Genomic DNA, 9,291 nt, shown 5'->3' on the forward strand with positions numbered 1-9,291 from the left:
TGTGGGAATCCCTGAATATGGTTATCGGGAGGAGATGATTTCCAACAAACCTACAAAGAGCACATGGTAATATCAGTGAGGGTGGAGCACCAGAGACTGGCCGACTGCATTCTTCAGGTGGACCACCAGTACTCGCTGCAGACACAATTTGATCTATTGTCAACGGATAGGGCGGTGGGCCAGTTGCCCCCTTGAAGGGCCAGTTGCCACCCTTGAAGGGTATATTTTATCAATACTGGGAGAAGAGCAGTTGCCTCTTAGCTCACCAACTAAGGCGATAGGCAGTTTCCCGGGAGATCGTACAGGTACGTGATTCGAGTGGCTGCCTGCTGGTTTCCTCCCCTCGGGTCAATGCGGCTTTTGAATCATTTTATCGGGGCTCTATAGATCTGAGACTCCGGCTGAGGGTTCGGTCATGACTGATTTTTTTGGAAACATTATCCATCCCAGCTTTGGAGGGGTGGTGTGAGCAGTTGGAATTTGTTGGGCCCAGATAAATTATGAAATGCATTGGGTTGATGCAGACTAGTAAAGCTCCTGGCACTGATGGCTTCCTCCATTGAATTTTATAAGAAGTTTGCGGAGCAATTCGTACCTCTAATTAATGATTCACTATCCCAGAATTTGTTGCCCTCTACCCTTGCATAGGCCTCTATCTCTGATCCTCAGGAAAGACAAAGACTAGAGTGTGGGTCATACCGACCTATTTCACTTTTAAATGCAGATATTCAGCTACTTGCTAGCACTGCGGTTGGAGCCCTGCCTCCCAGAGGGGTCTCGGAAGACCAAACCTACTTCATTAAAGGTCATCAATTTAAGGGATTAGGTTAATAGGTGTGTTTTCTTGTTAATCTTGTTTTGTGTTTATTTTGTAACTCTGGTTCTTTTGTATGATGTTTTTTATGAACATTTTTTTAAGGTATAATGGGACCTACCCTACCCTGCCTCCTGTACCAGACCATTGAGTCTGTAAGTAATGAAAATGTGGACAACATTTCCAGCAGTTTAGGGAATCAGGCATATGTGCAAAGCTTCCTTCATTTTGTCTTTTTATGTCAAGCTTTTTAAAACTTATTTACTATTGACAATACCAGCACTGAAGAATATTTTTTTCCTGGAGGTTAGTGCATGTTCAGTGTTTGGCCCATAATACCAATATGACCACATGGGCAGTTGTAATTCATCTGAAGTGGAAGTAATCAGACATCAATTGAAATATCATGAAAGAGCAACCTGAGCAGGCTGTGTTTTGCTCAATTTAACAGGTGGACTGATTTCTTTTCCGAACAAAAATCTTACAATGTGGATTTCAAAGCAGTAAGCTCTTCAATTTTCATGTCACTATTTGTGTTCTATTATCAGATGTGCTTCTAATGAAATAGCCTTGTTTTTTAAAAAAACAAATAGATGTAATACTAAGAAATAAACATTGAACGTGACACATGATGCCAGATAGTGGAATAACTGATACTGCACTCTGCTGCATTTTCAAACTCTGCTACAACTAGTGCCAAGGTCGAGACCAAGTGCTGTGCCTCAGATCATATTACTAAGCCATACTTGGGGTTGACCCAAGTATAGTTTGGCAGGCTGCCTTAGAACTGCTTTGCCTACCTGCTTGGGAAAGGATTGAATAAGGTAATTGATTTTTCTTAAAAACTGAAAAAAACAGAAAATGATAGAATTTTTAGAGGCAAGACAAGAGGGGAAACTTAATCCAAGACACAATTAATTAATTCTTGGAAAAATATGGGCTAATAAATAAGAGCGAGCAATGATTTATCAAACTCAAGTTGTGTTTGACTAACTAGATTGATTTCTTTGTTAAAGCAATAAGAACAAGGAGCAGGAATAGACCATTCAGCCCCGCAAGCCTGGTTCACCATTTAATACGTTGATGGCTAATCTGATCGTAGCCTCCAATCTGCATGCCACCTACTGTCTATGATCTATCACCATCCACCACCCTGCCCCTTGCTTACTAAGAATCTATCTACCTCTGCCTAAAAATATTCAAAGACTGCTTCCACCACCTTTTCAGGAAGAGATTCCAGAGAATGATGACTCCAAGGGAAATGTTTTTTTGCCTCATCTGTTTTGAATGAATTTGTTTGCAATCACCAGCTTTTGGAGCAAGCTCCTTCATCAGGAGAGATTGAATAAACTGGGATTGTTCTCCCTAGAAAGACTGAGGCTGAGGGGCGACCTGATAGAAGTTCATAAAATTTTGAGGGGTGCAGATAGGGTGAACAGTTCCCAGGGCGGAAATGACGATTACAAGGGGGCACAAGTTCAAGGTGAGAGAGGGTAGGTTCAGTGGAGATGTGTGGGGGAAGTTTTTTACACCGAGGGTGGTGGTGGCCTGGAATGCACTGCCAAGTGAGCTGGTTGAGGCAGATACGTTAGCGACCTTTAAGACTTATCTGGATTGACAGATGAACAGACGGTTTCTAGAAGGGTACAGGCGTTTGGTCTAGATAGGACACTTGATCGGCATAGGCTTGGAGGGCCGAAGGGCCTGTTCCTGTGCTATATTGTTCTTCGTTTCAAGCAAACCTGTTGGACTTGAATCTGATGTTGTAAGACTTCTTGCTGTGCCCACCCCAGTCCAATGCCGGCATCTCTACATGTTTTGAATGGGTGACCCCTTAGTTTTAATTTCTTTCAAATACATTTAAAGTACCCATTTTGTTTTTCCAATTAGTGTGGCCAATCTATCTACCCTGCACATCTGTTTGTGGGGGTGAAACACACGCAAACACAGGGCGAATGTACAAACTCCACACAGACAGTGACCCAGAGCCGGGATCGAACCTGGATCCTCAGCGGTGTGAGGCAGCACTCTGCCACCGTGCTGCCCTGACCCCTTACTTTTAAACAGTGACCTCTAGTTCTAGATTCTCCCACAAGAGGAAACATCCTTTCCACATTCACCCTGGGAAGTCCCTTCAAAATCTTATGTTTCCGCTTACTCTTCTGAACTCCAGTGGTTACAAGCCTGCCCATTCCAGGTATTAGTCTGGTAAACCTTCTCTGAACTGCATTCAATACATTTACATCTTCCTTAAATAAAGTGACCAATACTACTCCAGATGTGGTCTCGCTGATGCATAACCTCCCAACTACTTTTTATATTAATTCCCCTCGCAATAAATGATAACATTCGATTAGTTTTCTTAATTACTTGCTGTACCTTCATACTAGTCTTGTGGTTCATGCACAAGAACACCCAAATCCCTCTGCATCTCAGAACTCTGCAATTGCTCACCATTTCGAAAATATGCTTCACTTTTATTCTTCCTGCTAAAATGAGCAACTTCACATTTTCCCACATTATACTCCATTTGCCCAATTTTTGTTCACTCAACCTGTCTATCTTTTTTTTTTAGCCGTCTTACGTCCTCCTCACACCGCTGAGGACTTGGATTCGATCCCGGCCCTGGGTCACTGTGTGTGGAGTTTGCACATTTTCCCCGCGCTTGTTTGGGTACTTTGCTACCTATTAAGATTGTGGAAAATTAAGATTAAAAGGGGGAATTGACGATGCCAGTTGTCTGAAGGGGATTTTGATATGGGAATTTGCATACCAGTAAGGAAAGTAAGTGCCTAGGAGAAAACAATGGGGTATAGACAGTGGTTATCACTGTTGCTTCACAGTGCCCGGGTTCGATTCCCAGCTTGGGTCACTGTCTGTGTGGAGTTTGCACATTCTCCCCGTGTTTGCGTGGTTTTCGCCCCCACAACCTAAAAATGTGCATGGTAGGTGGATTGGCCACGCTAAATTGCCCGTTATTGGAAAAAAATAATTGGGTACTCTAATTAAAGAATTTATAAAAAAAAAAAAAAAAAAAGAAAATGTGCGCAGGTGATCCAAGTTAGTCTTCTGGGTTTTGGAATACCCTCACATTTAACCTCAGTGGGGTTCTTAACACTATCCTGTTTTATCAGCAAATTTGGAAACCATCCCATCCATTTCTTCATCCAAGTCATTTATATAAATTGTAAACAGTTGAGGTCCCAGCACTGATCCTTGTGGCACACTACTCATTACATCTTGCCAACCTGAAAAAGACCCATTTTACCTACTGTTTCCTGTTACCCAGCCAATCTTCTATCCAAACTAATATGTTGCCCCCTATACTATGAACTGTCGGGTGGGTCGCAGACCGATCAGTTGCCACTTTCCTGATCACGGGAGAAGCATGTAATGGCTGTGACTGGCTTTTAAAAATCTCGGCGGCGACTGTTGAGAATGCCGGCCACAACCGGCCTTTAAATGCGAGCAGTTTTCCCATCAGTGGCAGAAAAGAGCATCTGTGCTTTTTGCGCAAAATCAGAGGAGAGATTCCTCCATTTTGTAGTTGCAAGAAAGCAAGGCAATAAGACTGTGAAGAACTGAAAATGGATCCTTTTGTTACAAGGGAGAGAGGGCCAGAGACTCAAACCGGCCAGGATTTCAGTATTGAACCTGCTGGAGAGAGCTGCTCGGGACAATACATGGCGGGGCACAGCAGTGCTAGTGTTAGCTACATAGGATGAGTCCATGACAGGACAAAGCAGTGCTGGTGTGAGTTGCATATAGAGCTCCAGGGCCTTCTGGTGAACAGCTGACTAAGAAGAAACTGAAATCCTGAACAAAGCAGTGTAAAGATGATTTCTTGAGGTATGACTTTGTTACTTGGGCTTTGCATCCTAATTTGCATTGGCACATGTGTGTTATGTACAGAGAAGTACTGGCAAATGGGAGTTGGATGCTAACAGTGTCTTGTCTTTCGAAATGAAAAAATGAAAATTGCTTATCGTCACAAGTAGGCTTCAAATTAAGTTAGTTAAAAGCCCCTAGTCGCCACATTCCGGCGCCTGTTCGGGGAGGCTGGTACGGGAATTGAACCGTGCTGCTGGCCAGCCTTGGTCTGCTTTAAAAGCCAGCTATTTAGCCCAGTGTGCTAAATCAGCTAATTCAGACATGCTTTCAATTCGAAACTAACTGAACCTTAAATTGCAAGGGATGGATGATGATTGCTTTATGCACTGTGAAGAAATAGATAATTCCAAAAGTCATCTAAGTTTGGCAAGTGCGAGTACAAAGCCAAAACTACAATATGTTCCCCACACTGCTACGACACATCGAAGAAAACAGTGTTGGTAAGGGAACTGTCAATAGACTGGCAAGCCCTATTCAGCCAGGTGCAACAGTTTTTGTCACTACTTTCCAGAGAAGAGGTTTCAGATTTTGAAAGAGAAGAGGTGGGTATGAAATTCTTTTGCAACCTGAGTCAATTATTAACTTGCAGCTGACTCCAAATGAAGAGACTGAACCTCTGTTCCGCACCTGTGACAGCACATTAAAAACCTACCATAAGTGTAAGAGTAGCATCTCGGGAGTATTCAGTGCTGAGTAAAACAAGCATTTTGTTGCTTTTGCCCTTCACAATGACTTACATGTGCAAGGTTGGATTTTCCCTTTTCACAAAGATGAAGACAGCACAAAGGAACCGGTTGAACTCTGCGCCTGATAAACGCATTTCCCTCCTGTGAACCTGATTGGAGAGAGATCGTGAGGACAAGCAGCCTCACCTGTCGCATTACAGGAAAGCGAAAATAGTGTGTTGTGAAGGTTGGCCGGTGTGGGTCCCGAAGGTCGGGCAGTTTGTAAAAGTGGGTCCAGGGAAAATGTTTGAAAAACACAGGTTTAGGTGATATTGATATGTGACCTGCATCTACACTTGATCAGAAACCTGAAAGGTAAATGAATGTCACATTTTGATTATTTGTGATGTTTGATTATTTAGATGTAATCTAAAATCTAACTGCTTTGTTGCAATTATTGGCAGTTACCATACATAATTGTGGCCCATCCTTGCTGCATCTGTTTAGCTGATCTTAATGACAACAGCACACCGGGGCACTCAAATTGGCTTCACTAAAATAAGATAGCCATAGTCCCAGATGACTATAGGCTGCTTTCCCCTTTGAGGGGAAGAACTGAGGTGATGATTTACCCTGAAGATCACCACACCTTAGGCGAGGAGCAAGGTTGAGAAGGTGAGGGCTTCATAAATAACTTAAGCTGGTAAGGGAATTGAACTCGTACTGTTGGCCTTGTTCTGCATCACAGACTAGTTGTCCAGCCAATTGAGCTTCTCTGCCTGTGGGTTAGAGAGGGGCCAGATCGTGTTGGACATTTGATGAGGACTGTATTGGGCTTCCCTTGGTCACTTGCTGCCAAGGTTCATGGAAGAAGAATGAGCTTTGTGGTACAGGACAGGAGAGGCAACTCTTAGAAAGGAAGAGAGAAAACTGCAGGGAAAATTGGCTGTACTGAAGAAAGGGTTTGATATTTTAATACTGAAGAGAGAACATAGAATTTAATATCTTTGCTCTTCTTTTATTGTATATTTGTTCAATTTTCTTACGTGATGATCCATTCTGCTACCAATGTGAAAATTAACTTTTAATTAATTTGGGGATAATCCCATCTTTATTACCCCCTTGATTTTCCTTGGGTCATTACAGGACCTTTCGAAATCTCATTTTTTTATTTTCTGTATTGGAACAGCATTCAAGTTTTTCTTAAATGTAACCTCTCGTTAGTCTGACTTCTGGTGTTTGGCCCACTTGCCAGGGGGAAGTCTTTCCCTCTAATCAATCAGAACCTACCATCATCTTCCAAACTTCTAATAGGTCACCTCTTAACCTTCTCCATTCCAATGAGAACAGTCCTACATTTTTTAACATTCCCTCAACTGACATCCTTCATCTCGGTAAATCTCCTTCGTAAGGATATTTTCCTGAAGTGTGTGTGGTGATGTGCATCACTGTGGGTACACGGGGGGGGGGGGGGGGGGGGGTTTAATGTAAATACATGTAGGCTAGCTAGACACTAGAGGGAGCACCAGAGACATCATACACACACACACACACACACACTCAACCAATAGATCAGTTAGATAGGACACGACCAATGGACATTCACGATACACACAGGTGACACGACCACAAGAGGGCATTATACCAACCCATATATAAAGGACACCACACACATGATCTGCCTCTCTCCAGTGGAGACAGTCAGTGAGTAGAGACACTGGGTTGATTCAATATTACACCCACCATGTGGATTGCAGCAACTGGTTAGTCAGTCTGGGTAGCTATAGTAGGATTAGCAGTAGTGTCGAACCCGAGCAATAGAAGTGTAAATAGTTTAATAAACGTGTTGAAATTATCTCCATGTCTGAACCTTCCTTTGTCAAGTGCACCACAAGGAAGCCGCTTATGCTACACCTAGAGCATAACACATCAGTGTGGTGCTCGGAATTGTCCACAAGCCTCCAGCTGAGGTTGAACCAGTAATTTATGAAGTTCCAAAATGATTTCTGTGTTTTATTGTTGTTGTCATGTTGTTAGGGTCCAGTAGCTGTTTGTTTAAAGTAGGCAAAGTTTGAAATCTCAGTTACTCACTAAGAGAACAAAGTCAGAAGGTTCCACAGTTTCAAACAAATTTACAATACCTATTTTGTGCTCTAACAGTCAGAATTAACATGAGGTAAATGTGAATTTACAAACCAACTATGGCCGAAGACACTGCAAATTGTGACCAATTCCTCAGCAGCCCACCCAGCTGTCGGTGACCACTGGGGATCTCGTTAACTCAGTCGCCCTCAGACAGAATTTTCAACTCTTCACTTTCCAAGATCAATCCTCTGAATTCCCTCAAAAGCCAACTCGGGCTACCTCAGCAGCTACTCGCCTCCCGATGTTTCAATCTACGCCTGGACTGCGTTCCACTGAAGATTTTCCCAGAACTAAAAATTACCTCTAAAATATTGACATGAACCAAAAGCTTGATATTTGTCACAATATTAATGGATGCAAAGTAACTAAGTGGTTGGCTTTTGATGTGAAAATATTTATGCAACTTTCAAATGTAACTGGGTGTACTTTCAGGTCAAAACGAAAAACAGCTGGTGTAGGAGAGAAAGACTACAGCCGAACAAAAAGGATACTGAGGCTGCTGTCAGGAATAATATAAACAGGATAGTTTAGGTGGAATAAGAGATCACCTAGCTAACAGTGACCACAAAATAAATCAGTTTAAATTAATTGCAGAAACGGACCAAAAAATATCAAAGTTTAAAAATGCTGAGCTGCGAAAGAGCTAATTTCAGTTTAAAAAGGGATTTAGCACAGGTGGGTTGGAAAAGGCCATTGCAGGGAAAAGTAGTAAAAGAACAATAGAGAGCATTGACAACATGCAGAAACAGCAAGTTCCCAAATTTCAACAGCGAATACCCTTCAAAAGATTTTAAATAGCTGTACGTTTTGGGATGTCTAGAGGTATGAAAAATGCTATATTAATGCACATCTTGTTTTTTAACTGCTGCCATTTTTTTCTCTACCTGCCCTCCAACCTTTTGGGTTTCCTGGCTGCCTTCATGCTGTTTGGGAGTCTCTGGGGAATGGAATTCTTAAAAATATTATATAGAATGTTTACTCATGAACAGCCCCTAGAGGTCAAGCAGTTATTTATACAGTTATTATTTACACAGTTATTCTAACTGTAATATCTGTCCTATTGTTCACTGTCTGTTTTATCTGTATTGACAGTAAATTAAAAATCCGCACAGATAAGTCACATCTTTTTTTATTTCATTTCCATACAAGTCACACACCTTTATTCTTTCATTTCCATACAAGATACTTACAGGCTGCATTTCACCTTCAGTGTTCCTAACTCTTAATATTTCATTTCTTTTTTTTTTAACGCATTTTATTCAAACTTGTATTAAAGTAGTTACAGCAAATAAACACCCCAGGAAACATTCTTCCCAATGATCAACTATACAGTTTGTACAGATTTTCCTCCTTTTTCACCCCCCCCCCCCCCCCCCCCCCCCCCCGTCCCGTCCCCTGTTGCTCTCTTTGGTTGGCTCTTAATTTGGTTCTGTTTAATCACGTTTGCTCAAGAGTCGCCAGGTATTTTTCGACCCCGCCACAAGGTTCAGAACCGAATACTGATCAATGACTCGACACACCAGTTAGTAAGTTCAAAAGCAATGCTCATTTATTTACACCGTCAAATCTACTCGTGTATAAACTCTACAAACCAAACTACCACTATTACTAAAGCCTATACTTAGCTTCGGGTGCCCACTCAGTCAGAGGAACAATGGCCGTTGCTCGGTTCTGAGGCTGCTGGGTTGAGCTGTTTACAGGGTAGCAACTAGGAGCGTCTATCTCGTAGCGTGCATTGACTTGGGACTTGCTTGGTCTGATGCAGCTGCTAGGCAG

Source organism: Scyliorhinus torazame, chromosome 13 (assembly GCF_047496885.1).
Source record: "Scyliorhinus torazame isolate Kashiwa2021f chromosome 13, sScyTor2.1, whole genome shotgun sequence".
NCBI classification, from domain to species: domain Eukaryota; kingdom Metazoa; phylum Chordata; class Chondrichthyes; order Carcharhiniformes; family Scyliorhinidae; genus Scyliorhinus; species Scyliorhinus torazame.